This window comes from Sinohyriopsis cumingii, chromosome 1 (genome assembly GCF_028554795.1).
Source record: "Sinohyriopsis cumingii isolate HCF-2022 chromosome 1, ASM2855479v2, whole genome shotgun sequence".
Taxonomy (NCBI): Eukaryota; Metazoa; Mollusca; class Bivalvia; order Unionida; family Unionidae; genus Sinohyriopsis; species Sinohyriopsis cumingii.
This window is the reverse complement of record NC_142961.1, coordinates 75,532,114-75,553,037: the sequence shown is the minus strand read 5'-3', so window position 1 is coordinate 75,553,037 and position 20,924 is coordinate 75,532,114. Positions and strand designations below refer to the sequence as shown.

At 38.4% G+C, this 20,924-nt stretch overlaps 1 protein-coding gene across 2 annotated transcripts in view; it reads right to left on the bottom strand.

Annotated features, from left to right (window-relative positions):
- The window catches only part of LOC149807142 (ras-related protein Rab-23-like), a 73,927-nt gene extending 62,096 nt beyond the window's left edge, over positions 1-11,831 (bottom strand). Inside the window, exon 1 of one of the 2 annotated variants that reach the window (XM_089962642.1) lies at positions 11,698-11,831. The gene's annotated coding sequence lies outside the window, so the exon portion shown is untranslated. Of the gene's footprint in view, positions 1-4,049; positions 4,213-11,697 lie in introns of those variants that run through there. The other variant, XM_089962648.1, reaches the window with a different exon arrangement.
- Between the last annotated feature and the right edge of the window lie 9,093 nt (positions 11,832-20,924).

Below are 20,924 nucleotides of genomic sequence, written 5' to 3'. Positions count from 1 at the left end.
GTGTCATAAACCTTGTTCCAATAAAGTCACAGGTTAGATTTAAATTTGAGCTAATGGACAGCAAATGTACTAGTTACAAACCTTGATAGATTTATTAGATAACTTTTACCTATTTATGAGTACTTCTTTACCCTGATGGCTAAATGGAAAAGAAGCGGTGTATTGTACTTACAGGAATAGTGATACATCAATATGTACTGCAATAACATCAGATTATCTTGGTGATACAGTCTTATGACTATACTTAAGTGCTTCAGAAGTTTTCTTTCATTGACTACTTGATGATTATCAAGAGAATCACTTAATGGTCTTTCCATTTGTATCCTTAGCATGCTATTGTAAAGCGCTTCACATGAAGCACTACATATAAAAAAGACTTTAATGATAAATGTTTTTTCTACAAAAAAGCACACACTTCATATCCTAATAGAAGTAATCTTTCCTTTCTGATGTGATTGATGACCCTGTTTTTTTAATAGCAAAGTTAAGGTTCTCTATTGTTACACAGCTTTTCTGTGGACCACCTAAATGGAGCTTGTGGACTACGAGTGGTCTGCAAACCAGTTTCAGAACCTCTGGACAATACTATATCGTTGTTGTTGGTGTAGGATTTAACACCATTTTTCAGCACAAGATAGCTAGACATGGCAGCCAGTATTAATGGTGGAAGATGAACCCAGGAAAACCCTGGAAAGAACCACTGACCCACGAGAATCTACTGGAAAGTTTTCTCACATACCCACACTGGCCGAACATGAGACTCAAACCCTTGCAGACAGAGGTGAGATGGCAGGTTATCAATAATGGTGAGTGCTTTAGACCACTTGGCCACTCAGGGCCCCTTACTATATTGTAACACTCATCATATGATACAAGAATACAATTTTGATTTATTATTAAAGTAAAATTTATAGAGAACATTTGCCAGATGTATCTACACTTAATGAAAAAGTGAATCTACAGATCCTGTAAGTTACTCCGACTCGTAGGAATAAATTAATACTCCCTTGTGATAAAGAACCATGACCAATTTAGTTTCTCTTAAAGTTATAAGAGCTTAATATTTCTATGAAACTGTTTTTTAAAATATAATATATCTCAATACATATCATAATAGGTCATTTGTATCATGATACATATTGTACCATACCTAATTTGATACATTACTAATTGTAATGTCTTTATTTACCTCAATGCTAAGTGAGGAGAAAGTTATTTACTATGTATTTACACCTTAGGAAAGAGCTGCCTTTTTGAATATTTTCATATTCACAGTGCTTAGATACAAGAATTACCTGGCCATCTTCCTACAAGAGCATTTATGCCCAAAAGAATTTAAAATTAAAGACATCACTGAATTAGAATATTCCTAGACAAATAATTTTGTAGGGTAAAAAACATGTGCAACACTTAAATCACATACAGGTTCACATTCCCAGAACTTGTTACTGTATATACTCGATTGTAAATTGGGTCCAACTGCAAAATAGACCCTGACCTGCTATCACATAATGAAGCTGGCAGATTACTGTCCATGTTATTTGTTCTACTGATTACCCATAACAAGCTGAATAGACCAAGATCAGCTAGCATATCATGCAATGGCAGATCTGGGTCTATGCAGTCTGCAGTTGGACCTTATTTATAAATGAGTATATATGGTAAACTAGATGAATAAATAAACAAGGATAGTTTGCCCATATGCCAGTATGAATTACAAATCTACAAATAGAGGAAAATATTGGGTCAAAAAACAAGTCAAAAAACAAGTCTAAATGTCATGAAGGAAAACCAGGCAACAATTGATATATCCCTGTTTATTTATTTTAAATGGCTTTGCATGGTTATATTCAAAAGTTATAAATCACACGTTTCACATCCTGGTTTGAAAGAGAAAAGATAAATTGCTAATGCTATTTAAAACAAAATACTTCGGTATAAAAAAGTTGAACCATTAAACAAGTTATTTTAAATTAAGCTATCACACTAAACGATCTCACTTTAGATTTCATATATTATGAGATCATCGTCATACACTGATATCTCAAATGACTCTTGACTAATGTGGCTGTCAATCAGTTTCGAAATGCAGGCCAACTTACTGCAGTTATGCACTTACCATATATACTAGCTTATAAGATGAGTCCAACTGCAAACTTCATAGACCCACATCTGCTGGTGCACAATGAGCTATCAGATATAGGTCAGTGCAGTATGTTTGGAGTAATCAGTAGAACAAAAAGCATAGACCTTAATCTACAGGTACATTAAGCTACAGGATGTTTGTTGTCTGCAGTTTGACTCAACTTATAAGGGAGTATATAAAATACATATGTATCACTTGTCTGTTAGAGTCCTCACTAAATGAACGTTGACACATGCAGATATTGTCTTAAAATGGACATATTCATCCTGCTCCAATTTTTCGTACAATTTGGTAAATTTTCTGTACTTACATAGCAGTGCTTCTGAAGAATGACTGCAACTTTCAGAACAAAATCAGTAGTTTATGTTTAAATTTAAATGCTAAATGGGTAGGGAGAACATAGTAGACAATTCAATTTCACAGAATTTTCATGTGAATCTTTGGCATATAACTTGTCCAAAATAGGTAGATGGAACAAATTTTATAAACCCATTACATATAATATTGAGATGATGGCATATAACTTGTCCAAACGGGGTAGGTGGAAGATTGGAAGATAGTTGACAGGCCAGTTGCAAAGAAGCTTCAGATGACGGCATGTATTTTTTTCCAAAAGGGTATGTAACATTGTTGTTGTCCATTCCTCATAATCTTTAAATGATGGCATATAATTTGTACATATTGGTCATCCATATAACTTATAATGATGTACAGTAACAATTATTTAGTGCATCTAAGGAATACCTGAAACTGTAGGCATACACATCATCTGAAAACTAATGGTTTACTGTATAGCTGAAAACCAGTGTTCGGCATAATATATTATCTAGTTGCATAGCCCAATGTAGACTGCAACAATGAACCCCCAATGTATCTGACCTCCAGAAACCTTAAATAATATTTATTTTTAATAAAATGAATGCTTATGTTCACCTCACTAGTAACCACTGTATGCCTTAACGTACAATTTTCTAACTATCTTAATTATTAAACCCCATTTATTGAAATGAAATCATTGAATACTGTCAAATTATTTTTTTTTACACTGGGTGGCAATTTTACTGGTTCCCTGGCTGCAAAAAGTCACAAATTTAAATACCCAATGGACAATGACCAATCTGAGAAGGCAAAAGGATACCCAGGCAATGGCCAATCTGAGAAGGCAAAAGGACATCCAGGCAATGGCCAATCTGAGAAGGCAAAAGGACATCCAGGCAATGGCCAGTCTGAGAAGGCAAAAGGACATCCAGGCAATGGCCAATCTGTGAAGGCAAAAGGATACCCTGGCAATGGCCAATCTGAGAAGGCAAAAGGATACTCTTATAGATGCATACATTTAAGTATCATGAAATTCTTTTCCTTTTTTAAGCCATAAAAATGCACATCAACAAAAATAAATTAATTCATAGTTTTATCTAAAATACGGTGAAAACACATGACATGAAATAAAGTATTAGCGGACTTTAACCTTAGTTTATGCCCACCTCTGCCAAGATACAGTAGCCTATCTCATAACCCTGCAGTTGATGCCAATGGACCCAACATCAGTCTAGTGTACTCCAGTGAATATCAGTCTAGTGTACCCCATTGGATGTCAGTCTAGTGTACTCTAAAAGTTCATTTTGATGAGCATAATATATCACATCATTGAAAGAAAAATAATTTGCTGTCACACAAGAGGTTCAATTGATCTTAATGAAAAAGACCTAGTACAGAGTGCTAAAAAAAAGTATATATATTTTTAAAGAATAATGTTACACAAAGTCTCACTGAATACATCCACAAAACCAACAATACCGGTACATCATATACATTGCATACTAGTAAAATTGCTATGTACAGTATTCATAAACTATTTGCATAATACACTAAACCTGTTTTCACTGAAATTTTGTTTAGTTACCTTTAGTTTTAGCTCTGTTCCACAACATATAATCTTTTTACAGCAGTAATCGTAGGCCTAGATTTTATGACGTATATACAGATTCTTATCAAATCTGTGACAATTGGACTTAATCCTGTTTTCGGTGATGAAAGAAGGCCACTGTCAGAAGAATGGAGGGCCAAGTTACAACAGTTTACAGCCTGCTATTTGAGTGAACTGTGAACTAAACTACTGAATTGATGTGCTTTAAAAACACCTATATACTCTGAACAATAGACTAACTCATCCATGTACAGGGTGTATATGCAAACAAGTTCAGTAGTACCAGCTTGATTAAATAGTGTGCGAACAGTTTGATGCTTTCATCATGCGATCTCAAAAAATAAATAAAAAAATTACTGTCAATTTAGGGATAATTGTACCTTTTGTATACAATATATACTTGCTTATAAGGTAGTAAAACTGCAAACAACAAAAGATCCTGATCTGCCATAAAATAATGCACCTGCAGATCAGGATCTATCTTATTTATTCCATTGATTGCTCCAAATAAACTGCACAGACCCAGATCTACCAGTGCATGATGTGATGGTACATCTTGTCTGTGCATTTTGCATTAGGACTCATCTTATAAACGATTACATACAGTATTATTTAAACTGATGATGTCTAGTTAAGTTCTTTCATCCATTAATATAAAACAAATTAGGAGGCAATGACCTGCATGGACAGTACCCATGATTTCTCTGACACACAGAGAGTTCTTGTTGTTGCTGTTGTAGGGTTTAATGATATTTTTCAGCACAACATAGGCTATACATGGCAGCCAGTATAATTGGTGGAGGAAGAACCCAGGAAAACCCCAGAAAGAACCACTCACCCCACGAGAAGCTACTAGCAAGCTTTCTCATGTACCCACACTGTATGAGCCAAAGACTTGAACCCACACAGACAGGTGAGACAGCAGTGATCCTTAATGGTGCATGCTTTAGACCACTCAGCCATTCAGGTCCCTAACACATAAAAAGAATAACTGACTCAGAGAAATGTTTCCAAATCTGCTTGGGCCTTACAACTCTTTGAGAAATTGTTAAGAAGATTATTACATGAGGATGCTTGAAGAACTCTCAGAACTAAAATCATCCGAAGAAAACATGTTGAAGATCATTGTAAAAGATCCTAATTTTAAAGAAATAATTCTGGTCTGAAAATAATCCATAGATATATTTGCAGGCTAGTATAGAGGGGCAAGAAATATACCAGCTTTATATAATGATGTGTAAGTTGGGTCCAACTACAAACCAAATAGACTGAGACCTGCAGTCACATAATACACCAGCAGATCAGGAACTATGTTTGTTCTACTGATTAACAAATTGCAAAGATCCAGATCTGCTGTGTATATACAGGAATGGATACGATGCACAATATTGTAGTTTGTACATGCTTTTTGGATCTAAGTATTAATAATACAAAAACTGACATCCAGTAATATCAAGAAAGTAAAACACAATACCCTCATCATCTTAGTAAATGAACCCACCAGACTAACATCTACCTCTAAAACACTTTTAGATCATATTTATACCAATACAAAAGAAAATGTTTTGGAAGTAATGGTTCCAAAGATTGGTATAAGTGACCACTTCACAATTTTTCTAACATGTAAAGTCAATTGCAAATAAATAAAAAAATAATATCCATAAATCCATTACTTATAGATCCTTTCAAAACTTTGATACTGTTAAATTCCTAGAAGATCTGAAACAGATTTCATGGAATACAGTCCAAAACTTTGAAGATATTGATGATGTTTTAGATACTTGGGCAGATCTGTTCATCTGTATAGTGAACAAACATGCTCCTTTAAAAACACAGGATGAAGAAAGATGACCAGCCAGGCTGGATCTCCATTCAACAAGCACACTACAAAAAAGTGCTGGATGAAGACCAAAATAAACCTGAAAGCTATCTGGAAAGTGTTTACAGAGTTTGGTGAAGAAAAGTGTAAGAGTAAAACTGAAATTGTATCCTTCAATCATGAGGGCATTTATACCAATAATCCAAATGACATCTCAAACATTTTTAATGTCTTTTTCATTCAAATTGCTGAAAAACTTAAAGAACCCAAAACTTCATTTGATCATCTGGAACTCTAAACATTGTTGTGCTAAAAAAACTAATAAACAATATTAAATTTGAAATTCCTGAAATGATTCCAGAATTTGTGTTGAAATATGTTAAAAAATATGGATGATTGTAAAGCTACATGACTCGATATGATTGGACCAAGGCTACTAAAGGTAGCTGCATCTGCCATCTGCAACTGTAGAGAGTATAGTTTTCATCTGCAATGAAAGTATTCGGTTTAATAAATTTCCAAAAACATGGAAACTGCCAAGGTTACATCACTGCATAAAGAAGAAACAAAAGATGATGTAAATAACTACAGACCCATCTCTATCCTTCCTTGTCTCTCCAAATTGCTTGAAAAACATGTACATGATTCTTTATCAACTATTTGAACACTTATGATCTTATTCATGATAATCAGTCTGGCTTTTGCCAGAATCGCTCCTGTGAAACTGCACTTGTATCTTTGATTGATAAATGGCTGAAAGCATTAGATCAAGGAGAAATGGTAGGTACTATTACAGTTGATTTTTGTAAAGCTTTCGGTCTTGTAGACCATGAAATTTTGCTTGAAAAACTAAAATTCTATCAATGCAGTGAAAACTCCCTAAACTGGTTTACTTCTTACTTAAATGATAGAGTACAAAAAGTATCTTTAAATGGCAAACTTTCTCAAAGTAAAAATTATTAATTGTGGACTCAGTACCAAAGGGCCCTATCCTTGGACCTCTGTTATTCATTGTATTTATCAAAAACTTACCTCTTAAGACTGGAACTTCAATTTCTTCCACTGACCTCTATGCAGATGATACTACACTGTCTGAGATGGGTAAAACCAAAATGTTACTTGAAAATAACTTACAAGATGCTCTCAAGAGACTTCAAGTATGGTGCAAGGAAAACAGTATGATCATAAACACAGAAAAAAATGAAAAAGCCCTAATAGTTGCAACACAACAAAAATGAGCAAGGCTATATAGTAACATACTCCAGGTTCTTTTTGACAATGTGAGTCTTAATATGTCCTCTCATGATAAAATTATTGCTGTATTCATAGATAACAATCTTACTTGGTCTATTCACATTAAACATGTTTCAAAAAACGTTAATTCTTATCTTTGGCTACTGAGGAAAATAATAATGTACATTCCTCTTCAGTATAGGGTCATCTTCTATAAGTTATATTCAGCCATATCTGGACTATTGTAATGTAATTTGGGGTAGTACCTCTAATTCAAACATAACAACACTTTTAAGACTACAAAAGAGGGCTAGCCATTTAATTGTAGGTCAGTGTATAGACAAATTTCAGGATGCAATGAATAATATAAAAATTTTAACAATACATGAAAGAATATTTCTTAGAAAGGCTAAATTGATGTATAAAGTATCCAGAAAAGCCATCCCTGTGTATCTAAGCAATATCTTTCACCAAAGAGATGTTGATGGTACTCCAAATTTAAGGTCCATAAGAAGTAAAAATTACATTATACCAACGGCAAAGAAGGAATTGTTTAAAAAAAAGTTTTCAATATACTGGTCCACTGGTATAAAACAACATTCCCAGTGACATAAGGCAGGCTCCTAGTATTTCTTCTTTTCATAATCAGTGTCTCAAATGGATGAAATCTTTAGATAACTGAACAGTTCTAGTATGATAAATACTGCCTGCTTTTCTGTAACTTGGCATCATATTCATGGTAGAATATTTCAATGCAGGATGATATTTTATATTTTATATATGTTAATGTGTTCACAGATGCCTGTGCATATGTTCCAGGCTGATACTTTGATTTTTAAAAACACCTAATTGTCTAGTGTTAAGCCAGATTTTTCACATCATGTTGTATATACTGAATGTATTGTACATAACAGATAGAAGGCCTCAAGGTAGATTAGTTCTGTAACCAACTGAGTTACCTTCTCTAAATAAAGTCTTTATTATTAGTAGTATTATCATCCTGACTTTTTGACCATAGAGCCAATTCTCTGTGAGTGTGAATAGACCCTGAGACTAATTTTGAACTGGTATTTTCACACCAAAAGTATGCATGTATCTATGTATATGTATATGTATATATAGTTATAGGATGGGAATCTAAAAGGTTTCCATGTTATGACCTGGAGAAAAGCTTCTGGGACCCAAGGACTAATATCAGTCACATGTATAAATTTAATTGTACATGTATATGTTGTTATATGGTTGGGATCCCAGTAGTTCCTATGACATTGAGTCAAAGTCCCTAGGAGTAAGAAAACCAGTCTTTAGACCATCAGACTTATAATCCAAAAATTACTGGATAAGAACTCATGAAGGCCAGCCTGCATCTGCTACTTGAATGTGTCCTTCAAAAATGCACTTATCTCATATTTCCTAAGCATGATATTTTCAGCCAAAAAGCAACCAAGTTAACTTACAGGTTAGTGACATATTTTGGAAGTTATTTTGCATTTAAGTAAAACACCTACCTCCCTGGAACCCCAGTGGTAGGGCCAAAGTAGTATACCCCTTCTTTAGATGGTTACCAAATGAGAACTGATACTGCAAGCCATGTGAATTTCCACTTGGCAGTTACATAGCTAAGGACCTATTATCAGACAGACAATTAGCTTCTCACTGAAGCAGGAAGATAATTAACAAGTCTCCATACTCTGTGGAAAATTGACTGGAAGGTGGGCAAAGAAATGGGAGTTATGTGCCTTTCCCAGTGACCCATCAGAGGCAGTCAACCTAGACTGACTTACTGAGCACTGAACCAATGACTCCTTGATTATGAATCTGACAGTGTACCAAATGAGGTGTTATGGTTAATTATGAGGCATGAAGCAATCATAAAATCCACACAATTTATAGCCAACAAAAAAAAAGAATTTGTTGCATAAAGTGTTTGCTTGACATGAAATGAGAAGGTGACTATATAAAAGCGGTAGCAATTAAGAAAATGATTTTTTTAAAATGCATGCTGTATTGTTTAGTACAGCATGAGGCAGCCTCATCAGTCAAAGAGGGGCTGCTTCCCTTGAGAATAGGGAAACTGCATACCAGATGTAGCCTGTTACATAAAATAAAATGAATCATCTTTGTTAAGTCTTCTCAAATCCACATATACAAATCACTGCTTGCTTATAATATACACTGTGAGATACATTAAACTAAATGATAAAACTGAAGAAGGCTTTTTTATTATTATAGTTTTACATTTGCATAATTATCTCACTGTTGGCATCTGTTCATTTTATGTGCTGTTTTGGTAATACCTCATACTGGAATAAAGCAATTGCAAATCATTTTGGGAGGTAGCCCTGGTAACAGCTCAGTTGGTAAAGCATCAGACTTGTAATCCAAGGATCGTGGGTTCAATGCCTGCCCAAGTCAGCCAGGAACAAAACGTCTGAGTGTGTCCTTCAGAAAGGTATTTAACTCCCATTTCCTCAGCATGATAAAACCACAATGTGTTAAAAGTACAACCCACAAAATCATTTCTTTGTCAGCATTCACCTGGCATAGCAAGAAAAAAGCACTTATGGATTTTTCTCTGCTTGTTTAAAACTACCTCCAAAAAATATATAGTTTGCCCACTAATTATTTGCTAAAAGTGAATGTCACTAATGTGCTAGAATTAAAGATTTACCCAAATTCAAAGATACTAAATACTGTGTACAGTATATTATACAATGTTCAATAATGCTGTCACTCATTAGGGCATAGTTTATTACTACTAAAAAAGTTTGAAATAAATTAAAATAGGGTCAATTAGAAGAACATTGGTCATGCAGGTAAGAACATTTGTTTCATGCTAAGTTAAGTGATAGGTCACTGTTTATAATTTCCTGTAACCCACATGTCATGCATATTATAACCAGGAATCTCTGTCATTTTTGTAAGTCCCTGAGATTCACATGAAAAAATACTGAAAAACATAACAGTTTTGCTATTACATATATATTTTCCAATGGTGATCTAGACCATCCATATTTCCCACTTCTTCTTTCCCTCCACATATATATTTTCCAATGGTGATCAAGACCATCCATATTTCCCACTTCTTCTTTCCCTCCATTTAGTCTTTTTGTCCTATAATGCAAGATGACAACTGCTTATATTTATGTTCTTTGGGTGTGACATTTCACTTCAGTGCAAACTGTGTGGTGTAACATGTTCCATGGTCAAATGACAAGCAAGTGGATGCATTTTCAAACTTAAAGTGGATGAAGCTTTTTAATCACTTTCATCAACATTAGTGTGATTTGCTTTTTCAACCAACTTTAGCATTCCTCTGCTACTACATTTCAACCAACTGAAATATACATCAATAAAACTTTAAAAGATGCCACATGCTCATGTCAGAATTTGATTCCATCAGGAAAACTTCATCAAAGTATGGTCCAACAAAAGCTGGTGCTAACAGCTGACTTGTAAAGCACTCAGCATTAAGAGGTTAGTGTTAGGACTGGTTGGTCTGGTGTCAGGATAAAGTGACTGTGTGGGACATCATATTACATGTCTGCGGCATGATGCCCCGGTGCTAAACATAACTATAAACTGCCACTGCAGACATCATAGCGATATGACTCAAAAAAATTCAAACTACGTTAAAAATCCAAATCATACACACATACCAAATAAAGCAATTAGTCTTTAATCTGTGGAAGAGTGTTAATATGGCCTCTCAAGTATATGAGATATTCCTGAAAATTTGGCCTCTAGTTCCCCTGTCAGTCCAATGGGGAATACATAACACGGGACCGTTTGTTTTGGAAGGTGTTGCACCCAAACAACATAAGGGCCCCGAGTGGCCTTGTGGTCTAAAGCGCTCTCCATTACAGATCATTGCCATCTCACCTGTCTGCATGGGTTCGAGTCTAGGATTCAGCCAATGTGGGTACATGAGAAAGCTTGCCAGTAGCTTCTTGTGGGTCGGTGGTTCTTCCCGGGTTCATCCTCCACCATTAATGCTGGCCGCCATGCATATCCTATCGTGTGCTGAAAAATGGCATTAAACCCCACAACAACAACAACAACCAAACAACATAAATATCAGGGCGGACGTCTGACACTGCAGGACTAGATATCTTTCAGTCATTTGTCTTAAACAAATTTTCAAAAACACATCATCTTTCCATAATGATTGGTATGATTTGTCCTTTATCAAAGTGCACGGGGCTAAGTTAAATCGGGATTGGAGCCAAGGTGGGCTAACCCTGGGACTATTTGTTTTGGACCGAGTTCTCCCCAGCCAATATTCATCGGAAATATTATTACTAACCTAGCTGCAGCTAAAGCGTGAAGAATGTCACAGCATGGCCTGAACTTTTTAGTATTGATTGGAAAAAACAATTTTTGATAACGGGGGAAAAAACAACAAATATCAGAAAACGACAACTATTGCATATTATAGCTGTCATTGTACAAGCAGTGAGTGCACCAGTCCCACACACTTCATATCCAAAACCCTACAATATAGTTTCGAAAATAGTAGAAGTTTAACAGAAAATACCGTTATAATTTTTAATGAAAGAGATATGTGCTTACCTTCTGGAATGAAACTGTTTCCTTGTATGTGTAGGTGTACAAACTGACCAAGTAATGCCTGTAAATTGTGTACATTCGCTACCGCAGCAGCAATCGGAAAACTTCAAGGATTTTCTGTATCATTGGAGTAGAGGCCCTAGAGTATTCCGATTGACCGAAGTAGTTTCGATAGTCTGGTTTCGTGCATGCTCTCACTTTATTTATTCCACATGATGAAGAGTAATAGAGTTGAGAGTCGGTAGGTTACCTGTCTACAATTCTGGTGAGAGACTTGTTTAAAAAAAAAAAAATTGGTGTGTGTGTGTGTGTGTGTGTGGTTTTCTTTGTGTTGTTCTGTCTTTTTTTTTTTTTAAATCGAATGAGCATGAGTAATAAATTCTGAGAGAAACATATCGGAAACATTTTGATAACAGTATATTTAAAAAACATGTTTTCAAAACTAAATTCTTCTGAACTATTTTGTGCAGGACAGGTATTATTTGCAGCTCAGATTACAAAACGAAGTGTGCAAACGGATTTGACCTCTGTATGAAAAAGGAAAATGCCGATCAAATTAAACTTTTGGTTGACAGGACGAGAGTAAGAATTAATCGGGGGGGGGGGATCAAATATTACAACTTATATTTTTTAAATCTTATTTATATGCAGAGCTACTCTTTATGGTTAAACCCAAAGTATTAAAAGATAAAATTGAAAGCAAAGTTCGCAATGTTGCAGTGCAAACTTACGGGACAAAGATATATCTTACTACTCATTCACCGTGGTTCGATATAAAAATAAAACAAAAATCAAAACATATGACAAAGCAATATGAAACGACTAATGACAAGAGTTATGTCACTACTATAGTCTGATAATACAAATCCCGTTTGTTTGTACTCCCCTGCCAATTTAAATAATGGAAATATTTACTGTGATACAAAGTGCAAGAAACTTAGTTAATTCATTCATTGATTTATAGTTTCTAACCTGACTCTAGTAGATTGGTCCTAACACCTCATCTTTTGCGCGTTTCGTGCTTAACGGAAGTTTTCAGTGTAATAGACGGACATACCCGGATCCATTTCCAGTTTTTGGAAAAGTCCATTTTTAGCAAAGGGGTGTACTACGACTATATGTGTATATACATAAGTCGTCTGCTTCCGATATTTACAATGTCGAATCAAGCAAAGGAAAATGACAGCTACTCCTTTGATGTGGATTTAACAAGAGGTTTAATTTCTATGTTCATGTATGCAGAGGGATATAATTCCAAATTCTCAACGTTATATAATTTACGTAATTATTCAGCAGTTACCGAACAGGATGAACTACGTAATTGTTGTCTGATGGAAATAAACTAGCCTATAGTGTACGCAATATGGCGCCGTCTTAGTATGGAAAGTCCGTTAAGAAATGGTGCAGGGGATGCCATCGTTAGTGCCAATCTGGTCAAAGTCAGGGTAGAAATTATAAATCAATGATTCAATTGACTTATTTCTGTGCACTTTTTATCACATTAAACGTTCTCTTTTTTAAATCGATGGGGGTACAAACAAACGGGGATGTAGAGTCAGACTATAATAATGTATAATAATTTATAATTAGAACATTGTACTTTAACATTGACACCTTACTATGCTTCAATTACTACTTTTTATATTCGCTTATAAAAGGAGTCCGGCTGCAAGCTGCACGGACCCAACCTGCAAACAACAAAGATCCTGATATGCCATCGCATAATGCGCCGGGAGATCGTGAGTAGTAAGGTGGGACGGTCTAGGGACTAGGGGAGTTCCATGTTAAAAAGGCAATATCCACTCTGGGGACTACGTAAATTTAACATGGGAAGCAATATCCACTCTGGGGACTATATAAATTTAACATGGGAAAAAAAAGGGATCCACTCTGGGGACAAGGGAATTTAATATGGGAGAAAGGAAATATCCATTCTAGGGACAAAGGCAATTGAACAATGGGAGAAAAAATATCCATTCTAGGGACAAAGGCAATTGAAACATGGGATTTTTTATTTTTTTAAAAATTAAAAAAATCAAAAATAAAAAAGGGGTAGGCAATGGAAAGTCAATCTCTTTTCGAGAGACGTGGGTGACCCTGAAAAGGGCCTTTGGATTTATGTTAATATGCCCTTAACATAAAGGGCATCTGCGGCATCTTCTTGTCCTCAAGCTGCGTCTTAGTGTAGGGCCATAAATCAGAGTCCTCTTGAGGCAACCTTGTCTTTCCACATAGACTCTTCGCATCCACAGACTGGTGTCTGACTTGTGGACAACGGTCCACTTGCATCGGACATACATTAGCATGTCCGTCCTAAACATCACTGAAGACACAAGGGTGGATGATTCAACTGTGGTCCACATTTTGAGGCGACGAGAACAGGTGAATCAATGCAGTGAACTGCGCTTATTTATAGGTAGAGGAAGGATTCAAACGGATTGAGTTCATTGACCAATCCAAACACGCGTTACAAAATTGAGTCAGCCTGCATCCAATCCGAAGAGAGCAGTCTGTGACGTCACGTGGTCTATATAGATTCGCTAGCGCCTGTGTGCAGTCAATGTATGCGACAGTGATTCAACATGACGGAAACTCAGAAAACGATCCATTGGGGTGCACCAGCAGTGGAGACCGCCCAAGGGAACCCGGACTTACTTTCAGAAGAGGTAAATTGGGATTTTGTGGATTTTCTTACCTCGCAAGAATTTGTTCCGGAACCTTCGTCTCCTTCTTCATTACCGCAAGTGGAGAATTTTAGACAGAGACAGAAAGAAGAATTGGAGAAATTTATACAACGACAAAAGGAAGCGGAACAAGCTTTTCTCCTACAGCAACAGCAGCAAGAAGAAGAGGTAAGAAAAAAAAAACAAGAAGAAGAAGTAGCAGCAAAGAAACAAGAGGGTGAAAATCAAACGGTCACGGTACTGTTGGACATTTTAGCGGAGTTAAGAAGTCTGAAACAAATGTATCAGACTTCTTTATTACGACCGAAGAGAATACGACCTTCCCGAGCTAAACACGTCAACCCTGTGACTAAGCCTACCGTACCACCCTTAGTGATTTCAACCAAATCATCATCATCAGAAGAAGTAGGCCTTGGCCGTGGCAAAGGCTTAAGGCAGTTAAAGTTGATTGCTTAAACTCACCCCTACACCAAAAAAGGCCCTTTTCAGGGACACCCACGTCTCTCGAAAAGAGATACATTTTCAAATGCCAATAACTCAAAAAAAAAAAAAACATTTTACCCCTTCAGTACGTGTATATGAGTGCGTGAGTGTAGCTTCTTATTTTAAAATCAAAACTCAAAGACACTTACCTTATATAATTAATTTATTCTTTTCTCAATAGTTACAATCCAATTCACAATTCACAACATAACACTTTAAAAAAAGTTCATTTACTTCTTCTATCTCATTGTTTACTCTCTCTGTTTTTTTCAATTTCTTCACCCTCACAGTCTTTTCTTCTTCTTCCTCCTCACTTTCTTCGCTTCTTCTTTTCTTCTCCTGTTTCTTTTTCTTCACCTGGCTGCCTTCTTCCTCTGAAGAATCCCTCTCTTCTTCTGAAGAATCCCTCTTTTCTTCTGACTCCTCTTGTTTATTTTTTGGGCAATCTGGAGACCAATGTCCTTTTTCTTGACAATAATAACAGGTATCTTGACTTTTGTCTTTTCTAGCCCCTGTTTTTCTTTTTTGACGGTCTGGACACTCTGAAGACCAATGCCCTTTCTTTTGACAGATATAGCAAGTATCATGACTTTTATCTCGAAAGGAAGGAGAGTAGTCCGTCGGCTGGTCTGAAGAGAATTTTCTAATGACCCCTCGCAAAGCTCTGATGAAACGTTCGATTTGGCTAGTCTCTTCCATCGTTGTGCTCGGTTTGAGAGTGAAATGAATAGTGAAAGGACAAGACACACACCCTTTTATATACGCTGGTCTGCCATGACTATAAATCAGTCTATGGTGTTTAAACTTGAGTTATTTGACGTTTTACACTCAAGATGAAACGATCCTATTCATTCGAGAAGAAAGAAGAAGAAAGTAAGAGGCAGAAACGTGATCTATCGCCTCGTACCAGGGCTGAAGTCTTGGCACAAATTCATGCCAGTGATTTTGAAGAGGACATGAGTGAACCAGAATCCGAACCCTCTAAACAAAGTTCACCACCCTTAGTCAACCCTGAAAAGTACTATTCCATTCGGGAGACGGAAAAGCGCTCCTCTAGAAAATTTAGAACCACGGCTTACAAATACTCGGTGAAGTTTAAAGATTTCAAGTCCGAAGTACCGTTAGAGAAAGCAGAAGGGTTCATCACTGGGGTGTGGGATTCTTTGCTCACTGCACTCAACCGACAATGTCAACCCAAAGAAGACGATCGCTTGAGACTTTCCATACAACACGAAGGCTTGAAATACCCTGTTTGGATCGAATTTAGCACCCCTGCAGAATTGACTGCTTCCAAAGTCATGGACAAGATTCAACACGTGCAACAATCCAATGACCAGTTTGACATCACCGATGGAAAAGCCACACTCGACATGACCCACGTCTCTCCTCCTCAAGGGACCGGACAACCCAATAAGGTGTTATTGGTAAACGACCTTCGCATTACCAAAATGAGCCTCGTCCGAATTCACAACCCTCAAGACCAGATGTGTTTAGCCAGGGCTATCGTGGTGGGACGAACCTATGTCAACAAGAACGACACGGTAGAATGGAAAAGAGCCTGGGAGAACATTCGAAAATCGAACCGAGCCAAACAACGAAGTGAAGCAGAACTCCTGTTACAACAAGCTGGCCTGTCCAAAGACACACCCTGCGGTATTCCTGAGATGCAAACATTGCAAGATGTCCTAGCTCCATTCTACACCTTGAAAGTGCACCCTCAAGAAGTGCGCGGGCCTCTGTTGTTTCGAGGCCAAGACTTTAAGGATGGAAAATACATTCACCTTTATCATCACGATGACCATTTCGATACCATTACCACTATCACCGGATTCCCGGGATACAAATATTACTGTGAGAAATGTGACTATGGTTATAATAATCGAGAGCAACACAAACATTGCGGATTGAAATGCTCAGGATGTTTGGCCTCTCCACCCTGTCTGAGCGAAGGACAAGAAAGAATACATTGTCCTGCTTGTCTGCGCACGTTTTTCAGCCCTGCCTGTTACCAGCAACATATGAAGACGCAAGGTTCACAGCAGAAATGTGCTTGTCAACTGCTGAGATTGTGCCCTACGTGTGGACAAGGCCTACGTACCAATAGTGCCAAGGCAGACGTATGTTCAGGAAAGAAAAAATGTCACATTTGTCACCACATCGTGGACTTGGAACACCAATGCTACGTGCAAAAATACCAACCCCCACCAGAGAAAGAGGACGGTCACAAGAAGAAAGGCAATTTCATCTTTTTCGATTTCGAATACATACAAGAGACCGGCATTCACATTCCTAATTTCTGCGTGGCTCATCGAGCGTGCGAGAAGTGCATTCAAGAACCTATCTTCAGTCATTGCCCTCACTGTAGCAAGATTCCCGGAGGGCGTGAAAAAATCTTTCGAGGACCGAACACGTTAGCCGATTTTGCCCAATGGGTCTTAGACCCCATCGACAAGACGTGGAGCCAAGAGGACATCGAACGTTACGGAGATTGTCATCGCCATGCCACGGTGATGGCTCACAATTTCTCCGGATACGATGGACAGTTTCTTTTGAGGTACTAATCGGAACATGGCACCGAGCGTCCTAAAGTGACTTTGAACGGAGCCAAAATCATTTTCATGCAAGTGGGACAAGTGCAGTTTAAAGATTCGATGAGTTACTTGGCCATGCCTTTGAGTCGAATGCCTAAAACGTTTGGAATGACAGAAATGGCTAAAGGGTACTTTCCACACTTTTTCAATACGGAAGCCAATCAACACGCCGTTCTACCCCATTTACCTGAGGCTCACTATTACGACCCCGACAACATGCGTACCGAACAACGAGAAGCTTTCTACGCTTGGTACCAGGCTCACGCCTCGGACCCTTTCGACTTTCAGGAAGAAATGCTAAAGTATTGTCGTTCCGACGTGGACATTTTACGGCGTTGCTGTGGAAAATTTCGAGAACTGTTTATGGAACACGGAGGGGTCGATCCTTTGAAAGAAGCTTGCACTATTGCCAAAGCGTGTTCCTTAGTGTACCGGCAACGATTCATGCCAGAAAACGCCGTGGCTGTCATCAGTCCTCAAACGACCCACTATGCCAAACGTCAATACTCGGTCAAAGCCCTACGCTGGTTACATTACTTGTGCGACAAGGAAGACAAATGGATTCAGCATGCCCGCAACGGAGGAGGTGAAAAGACCATCGGAACGCATTCGGTCGATGCCTGGAACTTAGAAAACCCCAAGATCGTGTACGAGTTTAACGGTTGCTTATTTCACGGATGTCGCGTCTGTTACCCTGACCGTGACACTAAAAATCAGTTTTTACAACGAACCATGGAAGACTTGTACCAGGCCACTTGTCAGCGAAGCCTAAAGTTAGAACAGGAAGGATACCAAGTGGTGGAAATGTGGGAACACGAGTACGATCACCGTTTGAAAACCGATCCCGAGTTTAAACGCCTCGTGGAAAGTTACCAGTTCATGGACCCGCTGAACCCGAGGGATAGTTTGTACGGAGGAAGAACCAATGCCACCTGTTTGCTCTACCAAGCCGACGAAGAGAAAGGAGAAGTAATGAAATACTTGGACGTGTGTTCGCTGTATCCCTACGTGTACAAATATTGTCGCATTCCTGTAGGGCACCCACAATTGTTGACGGAACACATCGACCTGAAAAACATTCGACAATACGAAGGTCTGATCAAGTGTAAAGTTTTGCCTCCCACGGACTTGTACCATCCTGTGTTACCTCACCATTGCCAAGGCAAACTGATGTTTCCTTTGTGTCGTACTTGTGTCGAAACGTGCAACCAAGACCAACCTTGTCAGCACACCCAGGAAGAACGGGCCTTGACGGGAACCTGGGTCAGCGTAGAATTGTTCAAAGCTCTGGACATGGGATACCAACTGTTAGAAGTGTACGAAATTTGTCACTTTCCCAAGACACAACAATACCACAAGGGTGACCCCAAGCAGAAAGGCATTTTCGCCGACTACGTGGATGCCTTTTTGAAACTGAAGCAAGAAGCCAGCGGCTATCCTTCCTGGTGTCACACTCCCGAAGACCAAATAAAATTCAAAGAGAAATACTATGAACAAGAAGGCATCTCTTTAGACCACATCGAGAAAAACGAAGGCAGGCGATCGTTTGCCAAAGTGATGTTAAATTGCTTGTGGGGTAAAATGGCACAACGACCGTGTTTACCCAAGACGGAGTATTTGACAGAACCTTCCCGCTACTTTCAGATGATTCACGACAAAACCAAATTCATGAAACACGTGGACGTCGTTCGCGAGGATTTGATCTTGGTCAATTGCGAAGAAGATCTGGACTTTGTACAAGACGACCCTTTTGGAAATGTCATCATTGCGGCTTACGTGACAGCTCATGCTCGCTTAAAGTTGTACGAAGCTTTAGAACTGTTAGGGGAACGCGTCCTGTACTTTGACACGGACAGTTGCATTTACATCCATCACCCGAGTCAACAAGACCCTGACATCGAAGGAGACCGTTTAGGAGCCTGGACAGACGAGCATCCCGACGACAAGATTCTAAGTTTCGCCAGTGGTGGTCCTAAAAATTACGGTTACGAATACCGGGACAAACAAGGAGAAGTGCACACGCAGTGCAAAGTGAAAGGATTGACTCTGAATTATCGTACCAGTCGAGTGGTCAACTTTGGGGTACTGAAAGAAGCCTTGCAATCGGGAGAGGATGGAAACTTTAAAGTGACCACCTATCAACCAAACAAGATTGTACGTTTACCCACTCACCACATCGTCAGTCGACCCCTGGAAAAAGTCTATCAAATCGTGTACCAGAAGCGAGTGCGACTTCCCAATCATTTCACCTTACCGTATGGACACGTCGGTATTGGTCTGTATATAAAAAGGAACCCTAGGCAAGATCGATAGTTCATTGTGACTTCCAAGACCAAGCGAACAAGATGAATACTTTCAGAGAAACACAAAATAAGTTTAGAAAAGCACAATTCAAGTGTGGGGCTTCGGAAGTGGAATGCGATTGTGAGCCTTGCGATGGGTACGATGCTGTACGTTGTGACCTGAGCGATGCCGTAAAGCATCATGGGAACTTTGTTCTCACTACCCCTATCATGGAAAGGGATGCTGTGCGTTTCAAAGCTGAGGGATGCGAAAGTGATGCCGCTCGTCCTCTTGGACATTTTACTGGGTTTCGTTTTAAAGGGGGATGTTCACCTTCACGTCTACCCCCCTACGGATGTCATCCAGCCCTGAGCAAACTCCTGTCCATGTCACCCAACCCTCATCGAAACGAACCTGTGAAAGACGAATATTCGTTTCCTGTGCGTTTATCGGAATACTGCGACTTTGAAAATCGTCTTCAATCGTTCAAAGGAAAATGGCCTAAGTATCTGGGGGGCCCGACCCCCGAAGAATTAGCCAGAGCCGGATTGTTCTACTTGGGCGAAGGAGATAAAGTCAAGTGCTTCAGTTGCGGTGTGTCACTTCACCACTGGGAACCGCAAGATTCGGCCTACGTAGAACATGCTCGATGGTCACCGAATTGTCATTACTTACCCTTAGTGGGACCGAGACATTAAAGGAACTTACCATGTCGTTGACGAAGAAGAAACCAGATTGGTTAGGAGTCAAATGTTGGACATCACCGAGACCAGTATTTAAACTGCATTTCAAAAACGATATTGAATCATTACCTAAAGAACTGCAAGAGAAGATTTACAAAGAAGTTTGGCAGGGGTTTGCCAGAGTGAAATCTCAATGGGTGACTGTAGAACTTTTGTGCCGAGAAATTCACAAGAGGAAAGTGAAAAAGTCAACCAGTGTGTTAGATTTCTTTGGGTCAAGGGTGCATTCATCCTATTATATCACTCTAGACCGTTTACATCAAAAGAGTTCAGTGACATTCTTGGACGTTGCCCTGAATGGCAGTGGTCAGAAATTACTCACTATGTGGATTACTTTTGCTCTAGGAGAAGATTGTGAATTGTACGGACTGACTTATTCATGAATACTTTACAAGAGAACATTCGTGCTTTGCCTGTGGAGTTGAGAGAAAGGATTTACCGAGAGC